Raw genomic sequence first — 20,037 nt, forward strand, 5'->3', positions numbered from 1 at the left:
GCATGTTTCCGCGGCATGCCGAGGAAAGTCCTGTATTCTCTAGTGCTCCATATAGTGCACTACCTCGCCCTTGTTACCCGCCCTGATACTATCTGGAGGCGGGTATTTTCTGCGAACGAGGGCGAGAGACCCCGGTGGAAGGAACTCTATTCAGGTTTGGTTCCCCGTCCCGCCGGGGATTTGAGTTGGAGGGTACTCCACGGTGCACTGAGCACAGGAGAGTACTTGACACACTTCACGGACTCTCCCACCGCCTGTCTCTATTGTGGCGAGCGGGAGTCCGTATATCACATTTATTTGAGTTGCGCCAGACTGCAGCCCCTCTTTTCCTTCTTGAAGAGCTTTCTCCTGCAGTTCTGGCTACACTTCTCCCCTCATCTTTTTATTTTTGGGTGCCCAGTGTCCCGGAACGATAAGCCTAGGGATCTCCTGGTCAACCTGCTCCTGGCATTGGCTAAGGTAGAAATTTGTAAAACCAGGAAGCAGGTTTTGGAAGGGGGGGTCCCAACAAACATCGTGGCCATGTTCCGGGTGCTGGTGCACTCCAGTATTCGGGCAGAGTACTCGTACGCCGAGTCTACTGGGACGGTTTCAGAGTTTGCCTCCAAGTGGGCGTTAGGCGGGGTGCTCTGCTCGGTATCCCCCATCAAGGGTTCTTTAGAGTTAACCCTTCTGCTGTAAGTGCACTTCAACAGTGCACTTGTTGGTCTTCTTTTGAATATTTGTTTGACTGTTTTTTCTTTGTTCTATTTGGCAACAAGTAGAATTGCTGTTCAACTGAATTGGCCGGCTTTGCCGGCCAATCAGTTTTAAACCAGATCAAAATAGACCCACTTCTCTCTCTACTCCTCCCCTCTCTGTCATTGGTGCACCTTCCTTTATAATCCCTGTCTGTCCACCTCTTCCTCGCTCTGCATAGTTCCTGTTTCCCTGTGTGTACCTGACCTATGCTGTGCTCTCTCTGTGCTCCTGTGATTACCTGCTCCTGTGTTACTTTGGATTTCCCTGGCTTTGACCCCTGCTCTCCCTGGACTACTCTGCTCTCTGGTATCCCTTTGAACCCTTCTACGCATACGACTCCGCTGACCTCTGGCTTCCTAGGACCTGGCTTGCCCTCTGACGACTCTACCCTCTGGATCCCTGAACATTGGCAAACGGACACAACTATTCTCACGGACAGTCCCCAAGCGTTGCAAGTATACACTAACAACTCTTCCAACAGGCCCAGCAATGCTATACCACACTCCGGGCTTGCTCCCACTGCTGTGGGTGTGTGGTATCATACCGTTCCCACCTCAGTACTGGGGTCTAGCTTGGTGATATAATGGTGCTCAAAAGTGCTTTGGTCCGTATACATGAAATGGAAGGGACCACATACTGGGTATTAAAGCATTTAAGTTGTGAAAGTACTCAGCCTATTAATGGGTTGCAGCCCTCTATTTTATGGCTTCTCAATAAAGGATTTTTTGCAAGACCTGCTCTTTCCTTGATTGCTGTGCGCTGCACACTCTCTATGCCTGGGGTCTAGCTTGGTCTGCGGGCATTCAGGCGTTAAAGTACTCAAGGACAGATTCTCAGAGCCAGGTATCTCTCTGCTCCTCTATTTCTTGCATAATGGGCTCCACTACATATGGGAATTCATAGCCATGGGATTGCCGGTACCTTGCCACTATGGCCCTGTCTGCCCTACTCAGCTTCGTTAGTTTCCTGTCCCCAGCCTTGCCTGGCAGTACCCAGAACTGTGGCTCCTCAGGGGCAACCTCGTCATACAAAATAGATGAGCCTTGGGGAATAATTATTTTCTGCTCAATCTCCCTGTACCGTTTGTCTAGTTCATCGGCAACCTCCTGGGGAGAAAAGGTGCCTGCAGCCCACCAATGATCTACTATACTGTTTTTGATAAGCACGAACCTGGTATGGTCCATACCTTCATGGTAACCTGTGAACAGCGGTGCCCACCACTTATCTTGGTGTTTGTATGATGATGCTACACTCATACCTGTATCAGACTCTGTTCGTGAGGACACACCTGACGTCTCAGCCTCAGTAGAGTGTGAGCCTTTGCGTCCACCTCAGATGACATTTCTATAAGTCGTGGGGTTCATCTTATGTATTACGGGACTCACAGGACCCGCTTCTAAAGTAGTCTGGGACCCTCAGGCCCTACCTCTAGGCATAGGATTAAATGTAACAGGGTTAGGCGCACGTATAACACTGGAATATGGTATCTCCCCATCAGACCCTTCATCACTGAGTTCCCAATCCCTCCAATCAGTGGAATATTTGGGCGTCATTTCCAGCTTACTCCCACTAGGACCCGGTGGAATGACACGTGACGGGGCAGGGGCAGTGGCTGGGGCAATGGCGCTAGGGTGGTGAACATGGGATCAGCAATGTCCTGCAAAGTGTCTCTGAGTCGGGCAATGCCACGACCAGTAGGCATCTTGTGACTTGCTCTCTCCGCTGCACTGCGGGCTCCTCTCTTTGCTACCTGGGCCTTGAACTTTTCGAATTCTTCCTCCATTCCCGCTCTCCTCATTGAAGAGAACAAAGCTTCCAGGCCTTTGCGCCAGTCGGACCCGGAAGTGACGTCATCGCTGGTGGCCGCGGAATCTCCATCCGCTCCGTGGTCTCGCACCGGAAGTGCGTCGAGGACTGGAAGGGGCGGTGGTGGACCATCAGGACCGCGGACGGGCAGGTAGGCCGCAAGCCTTTCTCTCTCCTCCGGTTCCGTCTTTGCCTGGCGGTGTAAGAGGGTGGGGGTGTCTCCTTACCGCTGCGCTGCTGGTTGATGATCGTTGGTTCCTCCGGAGCCATCTCGGATCCCATCTCTGCCATACTGGGAGTCGCCACGGCTGTGGGACTTCTACGCGGCTCAGGCCGCACCAGCGCTCGCCGTCGGGGTGTCTCCGGACTCGTCTGCTCCATCTCCGAGGTAAGTGGCACTGTATCTTTCTTACAGCTGGGGTGGTTCACCGGTAGGCGCATCGCCACCGATGATAGGCTGTCTCCTTCCTCCGACGAGGACTGCAACGGCTCCTCTGCATGGGAATCACCTCGAGTCCTTGCTGCACCGCCAGTGGGTCGTGGTACGAAACGGGCCCGCTCCGGTACCTCCACTGCGGTCGCACTCTCCGCCAGGACATCTGTTGTTGGCTGGGCCTTGGTCCCTACCTCAGGGGTGACATACGGGACCAGGACAGCCTTCTCCTCCGCCTCCGACACCTCGATCAGGGTTGCTGGAGAGGCACCCCATGGGGTCATAATCATAGGCCATGGCTCGACAGGCCATAAGTAGAACGTGCTACACTGGGGGCATCGTGCTGTCATGCTCAGGGCTGGTCCGGGTATCCTGCAGTGTATGCACAGGCACCGGAGATACTCTCGGCCATCAACCGCCACAACCAGGAAGCCTCCTGAAAACTGATAGGTGGTCACATTCAGATCAGCCATCTTTTGCTCGGGGGTTGAGTAGTTCAGCTCGCTCTTAGCTCCTTCTCCTTCAACTGTCCAGCAGAAGTGAAGTTCCTCGCTCTCACTTCCTGTCCCTCCTTTCGCTGGAGAGGACTGCTCTGATTGGCTCTTGGTGTGCCCCCTCCCTCTGGTGGAAAAAGAGGAGGGGCACTCTCTCGCATCTGTGTGATGTGGATTCATCTGTCAGCCAGTCACTGCACAGGTGGGCATGGCTTCGGCTTTCGCGCCGCTCCGCTCTGTCTGCTGGGGACCTGGGTTTGGCGCCAAACCCCTGAACATCTCTCGCCACATATTTTGCACAGCCTGCTTGCACGCAGCATGTGCGCGATCTAGGCTCGGCGGGAATCGCCATTTTGGATCAGCTGCAACCCGCATTGCATTGAATGATGCTGCTGTCGCCATTTTAACATCCTCCATGCCCCGCAGAGCACATGTATCTCCGGACGCCATCTTTAATGAGCCCTCTAAGCCCACGATAGCGCTACTCTCAGTGTCTACTGTGCAACACGTTCCTAGACACTCACTAGTCTCTCTGGTGCTCTAACCCACGAATATAACGTATGGCATACCCCAGGCTAGGCAGGACTCCCTCGTAGTACACCGCACTCTCTGACGGTTCATCACAAGCACTCTGTGGTGTGTTCTCTGGGTACTGGCTAGGGTACTTGGCATCTCCTAAGTACGGGCGTCTCCTACTTTTGGCCACTCATAGTGCAGACCCTGGGCCATGGTCCCTGGACAAGTTAACAGGCTAACCCCCCCCCCCCTCCTGTTGTCTCCCACTATCTGCCTCAAGGGATTAGGGCAGCTATAGCCATGTTACCCACATTTACATCACCCTCTTAGGGCACCACGGTGTTCTGTGCGAGAGTCCATGCTCTCCTGACTACCCCTAGTATGCAAACATGCCCTACTTTCTGTAGCACTTGCTCTGAAGGTGTACCTAACACTTTCAGTTCTGCTTCGCTAAAAACCTGTCATGTTTATCTCAGCAGCACCTCCAACTGTAGCCCATGGACACTGGGGCAATCACAGATCATCCCCCCTACACTGTACTAGTGCCTGGCTACATGTCTGAGTGTGGTGCATACCTGCTGGCAACAGGAGGGCCTGAGTCACCCGCGATGGCATGGGGATGACAGGATCAGGTTTCTGGGGTGAATGCCTTCGTTTCGTCTAGTGGTGCAGCGCCTCCATCTCTGGTAAGCCCCTGGAATGCGGGGTGGAATCCTTCCAGAGAGTCCTCCACTCGGGGACGAGAGATTCCAGTCTCACACGGTTAGTCTTTTTTAAAAGCAGCAGGTCTTTATTCACACAGCAGCAGTAGCAGCAATAACAGCAACAACAGCAGCAGTATAGTCAGGCAAGTACAGGTTGCAAGCTCCTCCAATCCGCTCTCCCTCAGGATGGTCTCTTTCCCTGCCACCACCCCAGGCACAGGGCACCCATGGTGGGGCTAGCTCTTCCCTCACCCCCTAAACAGGGTGAGAGGCATTGGCCCACCTCTCTGCACTGTAGTTCTAGCAGCCCTACTCATAGGCGGCTCCTTCTCCAACTGTATCCTTGCTGACTGTCACACTGGACCAGCCAGTGTCACACTCTAACCTCACATTGAACTTGGACTCTAAGACTCTGAGACTCAGACTAACACAGACTAACACTAAATAGGCAGTGCACTGCTCTTTATGATTTCACCAGGCCCCTCCCCTGTGTCTCTTGCCTTAGACACAGAATCAGATGACCTACCTCCACCACTCAGAGCAGTGCTTATACCAGAAGGAGGAAAGAACTATAGCCCCATTTCTTACCAGGGCTACACATAGTTTAAACCACTGTTACTTACATTGTGAGGATAAATCAACATATAGTATGTCTCAAATGACAGCAAGATTGCTATAATGTGTGCATTATGTATATATTTATTTATATAGCACATCCAGGTACATAGTACTTTACAAAATACGTTACATAATATTATAAAACAATGGAAATATGCGGTCCAGGCATAAAACAATAGGAAAAGGAGTCCCTGTCCCAAAGAGCTTACAATCTAAGTGGTAAGTGGGGAGAACTTACAGAGACAGAAGGAAGGTATTATGTTAAGTGTGTCTGCAAGGGGCCAAGGTCCATGCATATGAGATTTATAGTATCAGCCAGCGTTGTTACCCATATGCTTCATTAAAGAGGTGCGTTTTAAGAAAAGTTCTAAAGGTGAAGAGAGAATGTGCAAGTCGGATATTGAGTGGAAGTGCATTCCAGAGGTGTGGGCAGTGAGTGAGAAAGGTTTAATATGGGAGATTTAGATACAAAATGGGTAGACAGAAGACATCCTTGAGCTAAACACAAGAGTCAGGCAGGTTTGAAAAATTAGGGTTAAGATGTACTGTAAGATGGGGCAGAAGAGTAGCCTTTCAAGAGAAGATGAGAATTTTGTAATATAGGATTTAATTGGAAACCAGGAGAGACAATGGAACAGATTTAGTAGAAAGTAAAGTGATTCTAGCAGTAGCATTTAGGATTGATTGTGGGGGAGCATGACATCATTCCAGTCATTAGATTGGTACCTTAAGCTTATCAATGCTATAACGTTGATATGGAAATACTGCACCGACACACTTTATTCGAGCAAATACCCAGTATGTACCTGGCAGATACCTGGAATGCGCCGCTCCTCACCTCTGACAAGCCCCGTTGCGTTTGCCTTCCCAGCCTGGGTTCATGCCTGGCTGACGGGCGGCTGATCTGTTAAATGATAATGATTAGGATTTAATAGGCTGCAATGCTTCGCGTGTCTACCAGATGGCATAAATTCATGAATTGTAATGCAGTATATATATATTTACTGTGCAGTATTGCAGCCAGCGGGAATAAAATGCTTCAATCCCTGCCTGGAAAATAACCCAATGCACTCGGGCAGAAAACAGTCACAAACCTCAATACACCCGGGTATACCCGAATTCGTGGGACAGGCCGAGCTCGAATAAAGTGTGTCGCTAGTGTACTTTTAGGAAGTGTGGGATGGGACTCATTTAAAAATACTTTGTATAGCCGTTAGCATTTTGTATCTCCCAGCCAGGTACCTCAGGTGTGCTCCTTTTTCAGCACCGGCATGTCGCCCACAGTATATAGTTACAACCTATTAAATTTGAAAGCTCTCTCTTTCTGTCAAAGTCCAGAAAATGCATTGTTTTCTGTGTCTCAAGAAAAAGAATCTGAAATTGCGATTTGGCCTCTTTTTTGATTGATCCGTGGACCAAAGGAACCGACGGGTCCAAATCCACAAAAATAAAATCAGCCATCAATATTCATAACTACCTTAAGAAACTGCAATAACTAGTCCCGAAATATTAGGTAGCTTTTAGAAAATTACAATGGTATCCGTTTATGACCTGCTACATTGGAATGCTCTTTAGAAAAAGTCATTCATGTCATCATTTTTTTGGCTATTCTCAAATGTTGTATAAAAAACTCCAGTAGTGAATAAACACAGTTTAAAGTATTTGTATACTCTATCCATATAAAATGCCATAGTATATGATAATGAATACCAGTATTCCTTGTTAAAACATTAAAACATTTGTTTAAATATATTTGACTTAGTAATATACAGTACTGTAGAAGACTAGTGTTGCCAGGTATATTCTTGCAGATTTTCCAGGCTGCAGGCTGTAGTTATGATACTTCTTTTCCCAAGATGATGAATCATGGAGAAATTTTGACTTAAAAAAACATTGTCTATTTCTTTTTTAAGTCTCTCTAACTTGTTGACATAAAAGTGCTTATTTTATTCTCTGTAGAGATGTGAAATATGAAAACTGAGAAGCACCGAATTATTGTTTTTCCTTCCTTCACTTGTGCCCTGCTGAAACAATCTTCATATTGTCTGTCCCTTGCTATTAGACTTAATACAGAAAAGTCTCCAAACATAAGAGACTGACCGTTTACAGTAGTTTTCTCACATAGAATGACTAACTTCTGGTCTACTTAATTAATGAATGACATACTTGTGTTTTCCCTTGCTGACTCATTCCTCACAGGCATGTTGATTGCTTGTTTCTTATGATTCAGCATTATCAGTGGGAAATTCATTAAACTTAGAATTAGCACCCCAAAATGATGTGGCTGAATACTGCTTTTAAATTCCAACCGCGTACCTATGAGATTCAGTCACAAGCTTACAGATGTAGCCAGTGGTGGATTTCCCATTAGGTCCGGTAGGCCCCGGCCTAGGCCGTCAAAAGTTAGGGGCAGCAAAAATGTCCTCTCCCATATACAGATACCGTGCTCCCAGCTGCCAGCAGGGACCAGCCGAGACAAAACACCCCAACCCAGAAAGGGACACGTTGTGGAATCTGGCGGCATCTCCTTCCTATGCCCAAATATATCGGTCGCTTAGTGACGCGCCCGAGGACATTTCACCCTTTTTCTAAAATATTGATAATGGCATTTTATTGTGTTAGCATATAGGATTTTCTTTGTCCTTTTTTCCTAAATGCACACATGCTTTGATTCGCTCCCATAGGGAAAACTTACTATTATCTTATCTGTTTTTATTTTATAAGAATTAAATTCACCCAAATTTTGTTGGTTTCATTTGTCATTGATAATTATATCAATGTTTTATATATATATTTATGTTTTATATATTGTTATATTTATGTAAGCATATTATTTTATTTATAATAAACATTGAAATTATCATTATTTTAAGCCTACATACAGATGAAGTTGTGAGTGCCCCTTATTTTGTATATCTGTTTTATATCAGCCACAGCTCATGTCAATTGGTTAATTATATTCAGCTGATATATATATATGAGAGCCCTAGCAATACTGATGTTGTCCCTTGAAGAAATACATGAGTGCAAAACGTGTAGGGGTCGTCACTTCGTTTGTACACATTATCACGCAAAGCATCAACTCAGCTGTTGAGCCGATCAGCTGTTTGATGGTCACGCTCGCGAGCAACAGAGCGCCCGCGTGCTGCTATGCGGAGGCGATCAGCTGGGAACCACCTAAGCTGTTAGGCAAATACATAATAACTCTGCCAGATGGTCTGTGGGCCCGGCTCGGCTCTGTGGCGTAGACGCTCCAGCAGCGGATCAGCTGAAAAGCTGTGTTCTGCGTGGCTTCCACACTCTCCAAGTGCTGCGAGCAGTCAGTCCAGGGACTTGTTGCACCGGGTCCATACAGAATTACATAATTGGGCTGTCAGCACTCACTTGGACCTAATGGAACACACTTTTACTTTCTTTAATGTAAGTTCATGTATTTGTTGTGTATTTTTATATCATATTATTATTCACTTCTAGTGTGCTATGTCATCTGTTTTTGTCATTTTGAAGATTCTTTTGGAATATTCAGTGGGAGAACAGAGCACCCACTTGAGACATGTGCAGCAAAGACGTGGATTCTCTTGAAAACTACCTTTCATCACTAATTGAACACCTTGTTTGACAGCGTGATTGGAAGAAAAATATATATATATATACACATATATATTACAAAACAAAACACATATAATCAACGCGCCAGTAGATAAGTAAGGGATAAAGATATTATTAACTATATGAATAAGTAGGAATAGAGAGGCTGGTGTCCTATAGCATAGCAGTTGCAAAACAGACCCAACACACAGACAAACAACATATATGATAAGGAAGGAGGGACTGGGAAAGTGATGGGGAAACACAAAGAAAAAACACTTGAAAAATAATATAAAAAAAACACTGGAACACCCGAGCAGATATCCACAGGAAACAACCACCTTCCACAATTCTTCTATAAAACGAAAAGGGACAGCGCGGGCTCCATAGTGTAAATAGTTATCACAAGCTAAAATCAATACACTCACAGCAATGAGGTAGGACATGCGCATCGAACAAAAACACCCGTCATCCGTGGTTTATCTGTCAGTCAAGAGCTGTGATCTTCTAGCTGCATGCATGTGAATCTTTTCCTGCAGCACACACTTCTTTGTTTCCGCAGCACAACAGTTCCCTTCCAATTCAGAAAAAGCTCAGTGAGCTGGATACTTGTGTAGTCAGTAGCACCCTTACGCGATTCATCGCAAATATACCTGGCGACTTCATCAGAGGAACATTAATGAATTTCTGGCTGTCAGGGAGCATTTAAATTTAGAGGCGTCCCAGATTGTCCAAGAGTTGGCCATTGAGGATAGCAGTTCTTTGATGGTTCTAAACACCGATTTTGGGGGCCAAATCAGATTGTTCAATTCTAAAGGAGAGCAGACTTCTTTTTCTAACTCCGCCCACTTCTTCCGCTTCGGATCTACCTGCTTTAATGTGGTTTTGACTAATAGTGTACAGGAGCAGTGGGTCTCCTGAGCTTAACTGTATTGATTTCAGCATTAGAGATGCACTACCTCCCGAGATATAGTCCCCAGTCTGGGCATGATTTGCCACTATGACAGTCAAAGAGCAACCTAAAAAAAACAACCACCAAAAATTAAAAATGAAATCAAACCAATCACCAAAAGAAACACAACAATGAAATAAACCAAACACCAAATATAAGTAACAATATAAAAAACAAACACCAAAAATAAACCAGAATTTAAAAAAAGCAAACACCAAAAAAACACAAGAAACCAAACAAGCAAACAACAAAAAGACACAAGAAACTGTCAATGTTCCAAATTGACAAACGGGGTTCAGTTGATAATAAGTAGTTTATTTCAATACATAGTATAGTATGATCATACTCATTCAAAAGTCTACAAGACTCTCTCTGCCAGGGAGTGTCCAGGCAGCAACCTTTATACATTTCTGGTTCCTTTGTCTAAACTGTTACTAGGCAGATTATACTAACCACTTCTTAATTCTTAAACCAATCATTTTACAGCTCATTAAACCTGGTTAAAACTGGCCTCAAACAGCTATGAATAGGTTTCAGGTACCAACTCTCACTAGGAATGTGGGCGTTACTTTAGGCACAGTCGTACATCAACTTGGAAACTAAACTCTCATTCACAACAGACACATTCTTACTCACAAAATGGATACTAGACATAAATATAAAAATACAAAAAAAACAGCGCATGACGCTCATAGTGCATTAAATGATAATTTTAGTAACCAAGTAAGAAGGTAAGTAATGTGCGTACATTTAAACAAAATTAAACAAGCATTTCAGGGTTATTGTTACCCAAACACCAATGGACGCTCGTGATGGTCTCGTGGCTCTCTCCTTCTCACTCCAAAACAGTCTCGGTGTAGGGCCTGGATAGTCTCCACTCCAGTCACTGGTGTGCCAGCCCCATGCCTCAGGGTAGGGCTTAAGCAGTCTCAAGTCTTTCAGTAAGCAGCAGTCCCGATTAATGTGCGCAATGCCCGCTACTGCACAGATCCAGCTGGCAATCGAGCAGCAGAGCGCACGCTGTTTGGTGTCCTGCTCAAACACTTCCTGGTCTATGACGTCATGCGATCGCGAGAGTTCGCCGCGAGTCTGCAAATCACCGGACCGGTTCTCTGGGAGTGCTGTCTTGTAGGTGGCTCGCAAAGGTCTTACAGTTCTTTAGTCCAACGCGTTTCGAGACCACATGGGTCTCTTCATCAGGGAATAACTAGACATAACTGACTTTACAAAATGGAAACTGAACATCACTTTCCATCCTTCTCCAGAGACCCTCCCCAGTCCATTTCAATAATATATCAACAGTATATTCATTTCAGCAATATTACTTCGTCAAAACCAAACAAGCAAACACAAAAAAAAACCACAAGAATTAAAAAACCAATCAACTAAATAACACAATAATTATAAAAACAAATCAACAAAAATACATACAAAAGAAATAAAAACAAGCATTTGCCAAAAAATGCATTGCTTGTCACTATATTTATTTATAGCCCTATAAGGGTATAGATAAACACATTGGCAGTCAATGGTCAACCAAACAAATACAAATTAAAAAATACAATCAAAATACCTGAAAAATAAAAATTACATACAGTCAATGTTTTTCTTAATTGCTAATGCCTTCACCATTCGATTCCAAATGCATCAGGAAGCTCTCGATTCGCAACGCAATGCTCCTTAACTTCCGGTAACTTCTTTCCTTCTTTTCTTCTTTTCTTTTATTGTAATCCAATCCTTTGGCGGATGTGGTCCCATCATCTTCTTGAGGTTAAATGAGACAGGACAGCCGTATATAAGGCCTTTCGATTACGTCACAGCCTTTGAAAAAAGGAATCCGCTAAGGTAATGAAAGGGTTAAATCGCAGGCACTTCATAGTTGTTGGTATAGGGGTGGGTGAAGCTTGTTGTTGCCCCAGGGTGGCTGTTTAGGCCATGTGAGGGGGTGATAGTAGAAGTTAACCCCTTCATTACCTTAGTAGTTATAACCGCTAAGGTAATGAAGGGGGTTAACCCCTTGCACTACCCTCCCACAAGACCTAAACACCACCCTGGGGTAACTATCACCTTCACCCACCCCCTAAAAAAACAACAGGAATGGGTAAATGTTCTATTAACCTAAAATAGCTAATAGTGCATTTGCCCATAAAACATAAAACCAGACAGCATAAAGTAAATAAAACTTGTACTTACCCTTGCCAGGATGAAGACCATCCTCATCCTCATCACCATCCTTGTCCTCCGTTGGCAGCAACATTACAATAATAAAACACTAATGGCCCCTAACCCCTTAATCATCTTAGCGGTTAGTAACCGCTATAGTAATTAAGGGGTTATCCCTCCTCCCCCGCTACCCCACTGGAAGGCCTAACCACCTACCCCAAGTGAACTACACCCACCCTCTATCCATTGATTATTTATTTATAAAATATTTTACCAGGAAGTAACACATTGAGAGTTACCTCTCGTTTTCAAGTATGTCCTGGGCACAGAGTTAAGACAAATAATACATGTTTACAAATACAGTTACATAATGAGCAGGGTATACATTATATACAAGACATTGCATGCACAGTTAAAGATAATTTATATTATGGACGAATGAAACAGTTACATACCAGATTAAAATGTGTGACAGCCTTAGATTTGAAAGAATTTAGACTGGTGGTGGATGTAAGATTGGCACAGTGGTACGTCATGCCCATATAATATGGGCATGATTTTCCACTATGGCAGTTTTCCTGGAACCAGGGTCACGAATGATGTATGAATAATTCCAGTAAGCTTAACTCATGCCTTCCCTCTTTCAAAGCACAACAAGTCCTTTAGTCTTTCTTAGTTTTATTGAGGAAAAATCACAGGAATAAAGGTACTTGCAGATGTAGTGTAGGTAGAGAGTGCTTCTCTGTCTGAAGTGCAGTGTATCAAGGATGAGGCAGTGTAAAACAGAAAGGCCTTACTGGGGTAAATAGCAGGCAGGTACTCACTCAGAGTCCAGGGTGAAAAGGAAGTGAGGAGCAAGGGTCACACTAGAAGGGAAGTGAGACTATACTAACTGTCAGCAAGGACAGGGGGGTTGGAATAGCCCACTCTCAGCTAGGAGAATAGGAGATTGCAGGCAACCAACACAGGCTGTGTAAACAACATGTAACAATAATGTTGCCTTTTCACATGCAGCTAGCTGCTGGGACAGGGAAAATAACAGGCAGCTAAACTAGGGAGATATGAATCCCATGCGCTGCAAAGGGGGACAGAGAAATGTGGAATCTAGTTCCAGGACAGCAGTCAATGGGCAACCTAAAAAATAAACAACCACCAAAAATACAAAATTAAATAAACCAATCACCAAAAGAAACACAACAATTAAATAAACCAAACATCAAAAATAAACAACAATTAAAAAGCAAACACCAAAAACAACCAGAATTAAAAAAAAAAAACGCCAAAAATAGTTTCAAAGATTGCAATGGAAAGTCTAAAGCTTGCTCAAGTTTGTAAAACATTTTTGTAACTCTATTTACAGTAATCAAGGGAAGATGAATTGTTTACACTCTGTCACTTGTGTAACATAAACCTCCATAGAAAGGCCAAAATCAAATTCCTAGAATAGATGTTTGTCAGGGCGTGCTCACCACAAACGAGACGGGACCGCGGTACTGAGGTGGGATAGGATATAACGCCACCCACAGCCACGAGGGCACGTCTTGAGAGTAGAGTGGTCTGGGAGTCCGGATCGGGGCAGGAGAGGTACGCATGGTAGAGGGTGCTGTATGCAAAGTCCGGGGTTAGAGATAAGGATGTAATCGTTTACCGTTTGCCAGGATCGGGATTCCAGAGGTGCGGAGAGTCGTGTTGCCATATGTCGAGTTCGGGATGCCAGAGGTGCGGGTAGACGTAGCGGAAGCCGGTTCGGTACACGAGGAGGACTGCAAAAACAAAACCGGACAAGACAGGACTAGGGAGGCAGAGAGTGATGAGAACAACTGGTTCTATGCTCAGCCAATGAGTCAGTGACACTGTTAGGTATATATAGGAAAGCGGGTCCAATGGCAGCGCAGCAAGATAGGGGTGTGTGGAAGGGCCAGGCTACGGCAGGGATAGGTCCAGCATGAGTCCCAGGGGAGGAGCCATAAAGCCCAGTAGTCAGACTGCATTGGATTGCAGCAATGGTTTGAGGTGCTGTGCCTTTAAGGGGTTGGTGCGGCTCCGTGTGGCCGCGCCTCTGTGTAGCTGTGCTTGCGGCCGCGTGACCTAGCGTAGCCGCCGGACCGAGAGTAGAAGGGGAGTTTTGGCATGCGCGCACGTGCCCACGTGGAGTAGTGATCGGCGTTCCGGAGAGAGGCTGCCTGCGTGCCGCGGGGGGACCCGTCGGAGCTGCCGGTAAGTGAGGAGCACGCCGAGGGCGGTGTGACTCCCAGACCCTTACAATGTTACTGGATTTAAGTATAACTACAATGTGCATAAAAAATCATAATAACATATAATGATATATAATTTATATTTATATATACACAAAAGACAAAAAGTCACAATGCTACATCCAATATGACAAATTATATAGTTAAATATTTTTTGTCTCGTGTATACATTAGGTCACAATCCCAGTGGCACTCTTTTTGACACAAATATATATAGTGTAGTAAGTTTGAGTTCTGAGCTTACAGGGACAGTGTGTGGTTGTAAATGTCAATCAGTAAAACATTTTGGGGGGTTTGTGACCCATTCCCCCTGTATTTAAGCTCAACCATCCTACCTTTTAAATAGCAGGTTATTGCACCAGTTGGCGCATACCAGCAGGTAGTTCCTTTTTCACATACATCTAATGCTATTAAATGGTGTCTGCTCCCGCTGACACGTTTTGTGTGTACTGCTGCAATGTGCCAGTGGGAGCAACAAATGGCTGCTACAGAACTACAGTAGTTCACCATTCACAACACTGCTTCTAGCATTGTACCATTATGGAATTCTAAAAACAGAAAGTGAATCCCTGCGCTTCTCCCATTGGGATAGCAATAAATGGGGAAATAGTGCAAAATAAATCTGTAAGACAAAGGAGACTTTTGGTTACATCCTTTGATCAAATAATGATAAGCCTGCTAACCAACATCAAGGTAAGTCTCAATAGCAGGTCCCTATGCTAAATGCATACAAATGTTCTGTGAAATATACCATGAAAGGGTTAATATATAAGCATAAGCTTATGTAACTTAGTGCAGTTAAAAACTGGTATATACCAGTGAAGCTACTTACCTCTAAGCAAGTAGAGTGAAAAGTGAATTTGCAGGGACCTCACTGGGAGATGATACTGTATACTTTGAAAAAGGAGGGATTGGCCTCCCACAAGCTGCTCAATAAGCAGTTACAGGTGGATTGGAATTCTATTACTCTCCTCCTCCAGTCACTCTCCTAATTTTTCTCCAGAGAGTTAGGAGAAGAGGACTTTGTACGGGGCATAAAAAGAGGTGGAGAGGAGTAGAGATAGGAAAGAAAAGAAATTAAAGAAATTGGAGAAAAGGTTGGTATGACTTGTAAGACAATGTCCTTTTTGTGATTGTAAAAATAGAAAAGAGGCACTCCACTCGTCTTCCAAAGATTATAAAATGTATTACATAAGCATTAACTTTTGGTACGCTTGCGAATTTTTGATGTTTGTTGCAATAAATGTTAAAATCTTTGGAAGTGCCTCTTTTTCTATTATTATCTACCTGTTGCTCCGCAACCAGCGGGACCATTGTTTCTGTGCACCCGCGGCAATTTGTTACCTGCTATCGTGAGTGCACCTATTTTAGACAATTACTTTTAGCCATAGAGGACAACCATTGACACCATTAAAGAACAACAATTGACACCATTATTAAAACACTTTAAGGAAGTCCATCATTGTAATCCCAGTTCTATTAGGTTTATGGATATTGAATGTGTTCCACGCACTTCGAGACAGGGGAATAGAGACCTTTTTTTATTAAAAAGGGAACAGTATTGGATTTCAACTTTTGAGGCTAAGTACCCCAAAGGTTTCAATGAACTAATAGAACTAACACCTTTCCTTAGATAAAGATTATGTGCCGGTCTGCTAATAGAATATATTTGTATAACACTTTTATATATTTACATATCTGTAATGTATCTTATTATTGTTTTATTTTTGTTTATATGCTGATAGGCAATGCATTATGAGATTGAGACACTGTTACAACCTGTAGCTAGTCAGCCTAATTTTGGGCTTGATATAGAAATTTCATTGGCTGTTGGAGCTTTACTATGTGTGTGAGTGGCCTTCAACGGGACCACCTGACCAAGCACACGGTTGCGAAATGCGTTGAGGTCACGAGAGGCCACTCAACGCACTCACTCATTGGCTGATTCAGGGCAACCGGGAAGCTCAGGCGGAAAAGCAATCTCCGTTGCTGGTGCAGTCCGGACTGTAGCGCTAACAAGCGGTTACCTGCTCGCGCTTTTTCAGTTAGTATCTGTTTCCCTCAATGCAGTTTATTGCCCAGTCTTTGCATTACACTTTACTTAGGTGTCTATTTGCTAGTCTGTTGGTACTCAAGACTTTTTTAGTCTTTATATATCTGTTTTGTGCTTGTTTTGTTGTGTATGTGAACGAAGTAGGAGTTGATACCTCACTTTGATAGTGGTATTGATATTGTTATTTGTTGTATTTTAATATATATGGTCTCATAAGACATCTTATTAAAGGTTTTATTATCCAAGTCTGTCTGATTGGATTTTATTAATATATTCTATTTTGAGTATATGCATTAATCTCTGGTGTGCGTTTTGTCTGAGGTTTCCCTGCTGGGAAGCCTCATCTTTAGGAGCGTCTGGAGAGGTGCTCCAAACACACAGCTGCAAGGGGATTTATAGTTAAACGAAGATAATTGACAGCACGAGCGTGGAACCCTCGCTGTACTTATGCGTGGGCCATAGAGGTCTACTGGGATTGGGCTGCAGAAACTCACTTTGCTGGGCCGACTCGGGCCTACTGAGTTGGAGCTATGGTGGCATGTAATAATGCAACAATATGTAGATTCTTATACTGGGGCCTTTGAGAGGACCCCGGAAGAGGTCCAAGGGGACGCCAGAGGAAAGACAGAGAGAAGAATAGTTTACGTATAGGTGTGACACCTGTGCTTATCTCCGTTTTTTTCCTACAGTACCTCCTTTCAGAGAGGTTTATTTGAAAATGCTTGGGGATAAATGGAATAAATGCAACATGATTCTAATATTCTGAGCATTGGTCCCTTGGCTCACCAAGCCCAATGTAACAGCAACAATAAGCAAAACAAACAACAAGGGATAGATCCACAGAAGTCTGTCATTTTTCCGCTAATAACGCTCATTACTGAAATTTGGAGTGGACGTTATTTTCTTCGTTTTAATGGGTATCCTCAAAACTATTGCGATGCAAAAATAGCGTCCTTTCATAAAAGTAGACGCATAATTAACGGGATTTTCATGTCTCAGAGACATGTTCTCCAATACACTGCACAAGCGCATTGGTCAAACTTTAATGCACGTTATTAACGCTTCCAATAAAGAAGCATCTTGTTATAATATTGAAAAACTTAACATTTGAAAACTTATTCACATTTCCTTTATTTATAGTGTCCTTCCTTTATTTATTTTAATTGTACATTAATGTAAAATAAATATTGAGTAATATAGTTGAGCTACAGTATGTATGGATATACATTATTGTACACCCATATTTTAAACAGTCATTATTACATTATATACCATATTAGTTCACACAAACATATCACTTTAATCACTAATAGCCATAATATAATTTATGTTTCAGACATTTATATGATCCCTAATATATATCTTTGTTTGACACGTGTAACATTTTGTTATGAAAGGGTTAAGTCCTGTACTCATTGCATTGCTTTTAGGCTATTCCAGAAAAAAAATCACTGTTAATCAATGTCTGGATGTTGGCAGCGCCAGCTTCTGGAAGGTCTTAAATATTGTAGCATTATAACCGTGCACTAACATGATCGGAGGTCTTAGGATCTCTGTTCTAAGGTAAATTGCTCATTACCATATGCTTTGCATATTAGTAAGCCAAATGTCTGTTAAAATGTATCGATGTGATTTTTTTTGCGAGAGTATCATAACACAAATCCCCTTTGGGAATACGCGTTATGGATATCGATAAGTGAAATGGTGATAACGTTAGTCTAAAAATTGTACGCACTTTTGAGAATCTACCTCCAAGTTTCATAATGATCAACTACTATTGTAAAAGCAACTTTTATGGAAATGTGGGATATAAATGTGGGAGATTTAAAAAAAATAATTTTACATGTGCTGGGTTAAGGGAAAATTTACAGAAGAGAAATTATAAAAAAAAAAAAAAAAGAGTACATTTGCTTGTGCGCCTTGCTTCCACAGGGCACCAATTTAGATACTATAACTTTCAAGCTTACTACCATTCTCATTAGGTCAGGCTAAATTGGATACCAAAAGCCAAAAAATATATTTTTTCAAACAGATGCAGAATTGAAAAGGGAAACACCTACAGTAGTGAGATCACTTGAACAGTATGTATACTCACTCTTCCATCCACCCCTCCTTTCTCTTTCTTCAAGAATGCTGCAGCACAGCTTCCTAACTGGTTCTACAATCATCTACAAAGAGTTCCATGTGTAGCTTCTAGGATATTTATTTTGCTAAGCAATGTCTCCAGGGCCACAGACTAATGTACAGACTTTCCAGTCTGGTAAATTGTGCTACATCACATATGGATGTCCTGTTCTATGAATACCATATACTGTAGGTTTGATAATGTTTATCTTGTGTCTGACAAAAAATCCCTGGACATGAAAAAATTATAAGTTGTGTTTATAAATTATTATTTATTATGTAATATATATATATATATATATATATATATATATATATATATATATATATATATATATATATATATATATATATATATATATATATATATATATATTATTCGTCTGAGTAATATTGAATATGATTTCTGATTTCAGCTTTATCTGAAAAGAAAACCAACATCTGTTTTTATAAAGTAATACAAGTAGGTGTAGTATGTTCTCACTTTTGTCATTTTATTCTTTACTGTTTTACTGCAGTTTTGTTCACTGATACATTTGATATTTTTACCATATATTTGGTCCTACTTCCATATGATTCAAATACATTTTACATAAACTAAGTATAAAACAGTGAAAAATGTCTGAAATACGGTGCCGTTTCTAGTACTTTCTTCCACTCCCTTTTCCCTGTGTCTGTTGCTAATTATACTTGTACTTTTGAACAAAACAAAAATCTTGGCTTTATTATAGAAATGTTATGAAAGTTTTAAATTTAGAAAGCCTTTAGCCAAGTTCTAAAAGCTGATTTATACTTTTGGCTGTATAGTATTTTGTGATGTATTCCAATTACCCTATCATTCAGTTTTATATTGCTAGTTTGCTGAATAGGAAAATACAACCGGCCAACCTTCAGCAAAGAGAATGAAACTACAATAAAGATACAAATAAAACCTGTGCCATTTACCAGGACAACCACTACAAATCACAACATGTGGTATTACACTTTTACCATGGAATTGAATGGTCATACTTGCACAAATAATCCAATGAATAAAAGCCAAATTTTCTTCTTATAATTAGGATTAATCAAAGACAAAATTGCCTGTCACCACCATAAAAATGCTTACTATTCATTACGTCATATTTCCAACCATTAAGCATATGTTAACAATGGTCAAATGAATGGCACAATGCTTCTTTACAATGCTCCCAAAATTACTCTTTACTTATTCAAAAGGATTGTATTTTTAATCCAATGCTGAATTTGCTTTGAAATGAAATAACCAACATTTTAAAAACTTTTTATTCCCTCTAAATAGACAATTTGGTATGTATGTATTATTATTATGTATTATTATTATTATTATTATTATTATTATTATTATTATTATTATTATTACAATTTGGTATGTATGTATGTATTATTATTATGTATTATTATTACTATTATTATTATTATTCATATTATCATTATCATCATTATTATCATTTATTTATAATGTGCTAACATATTCCGTAGCCCAGTACAATAGTGTTGGAGGACAACAACAATAAAATATAAAAGTTTAACAGCCCTGCCCCAAGGAGCTTACAGTCTATAGGGTAGAGT

The sequence above is a fragment of the Ascaphus truei genome, chromosome 4 (assembly GCF_040206685.1).
Source record: "Ascaphus truei isolate aAscTru1 chromosome 4, aAscTru1.hap1, whole genome shotgun sequence".
NCBI classification, from domain to species: Eukaryota; Metazoa; Chordata; class Amphibia; order Anura; family Ascaphidae; genus Ascaphus; species Ascaphus truei.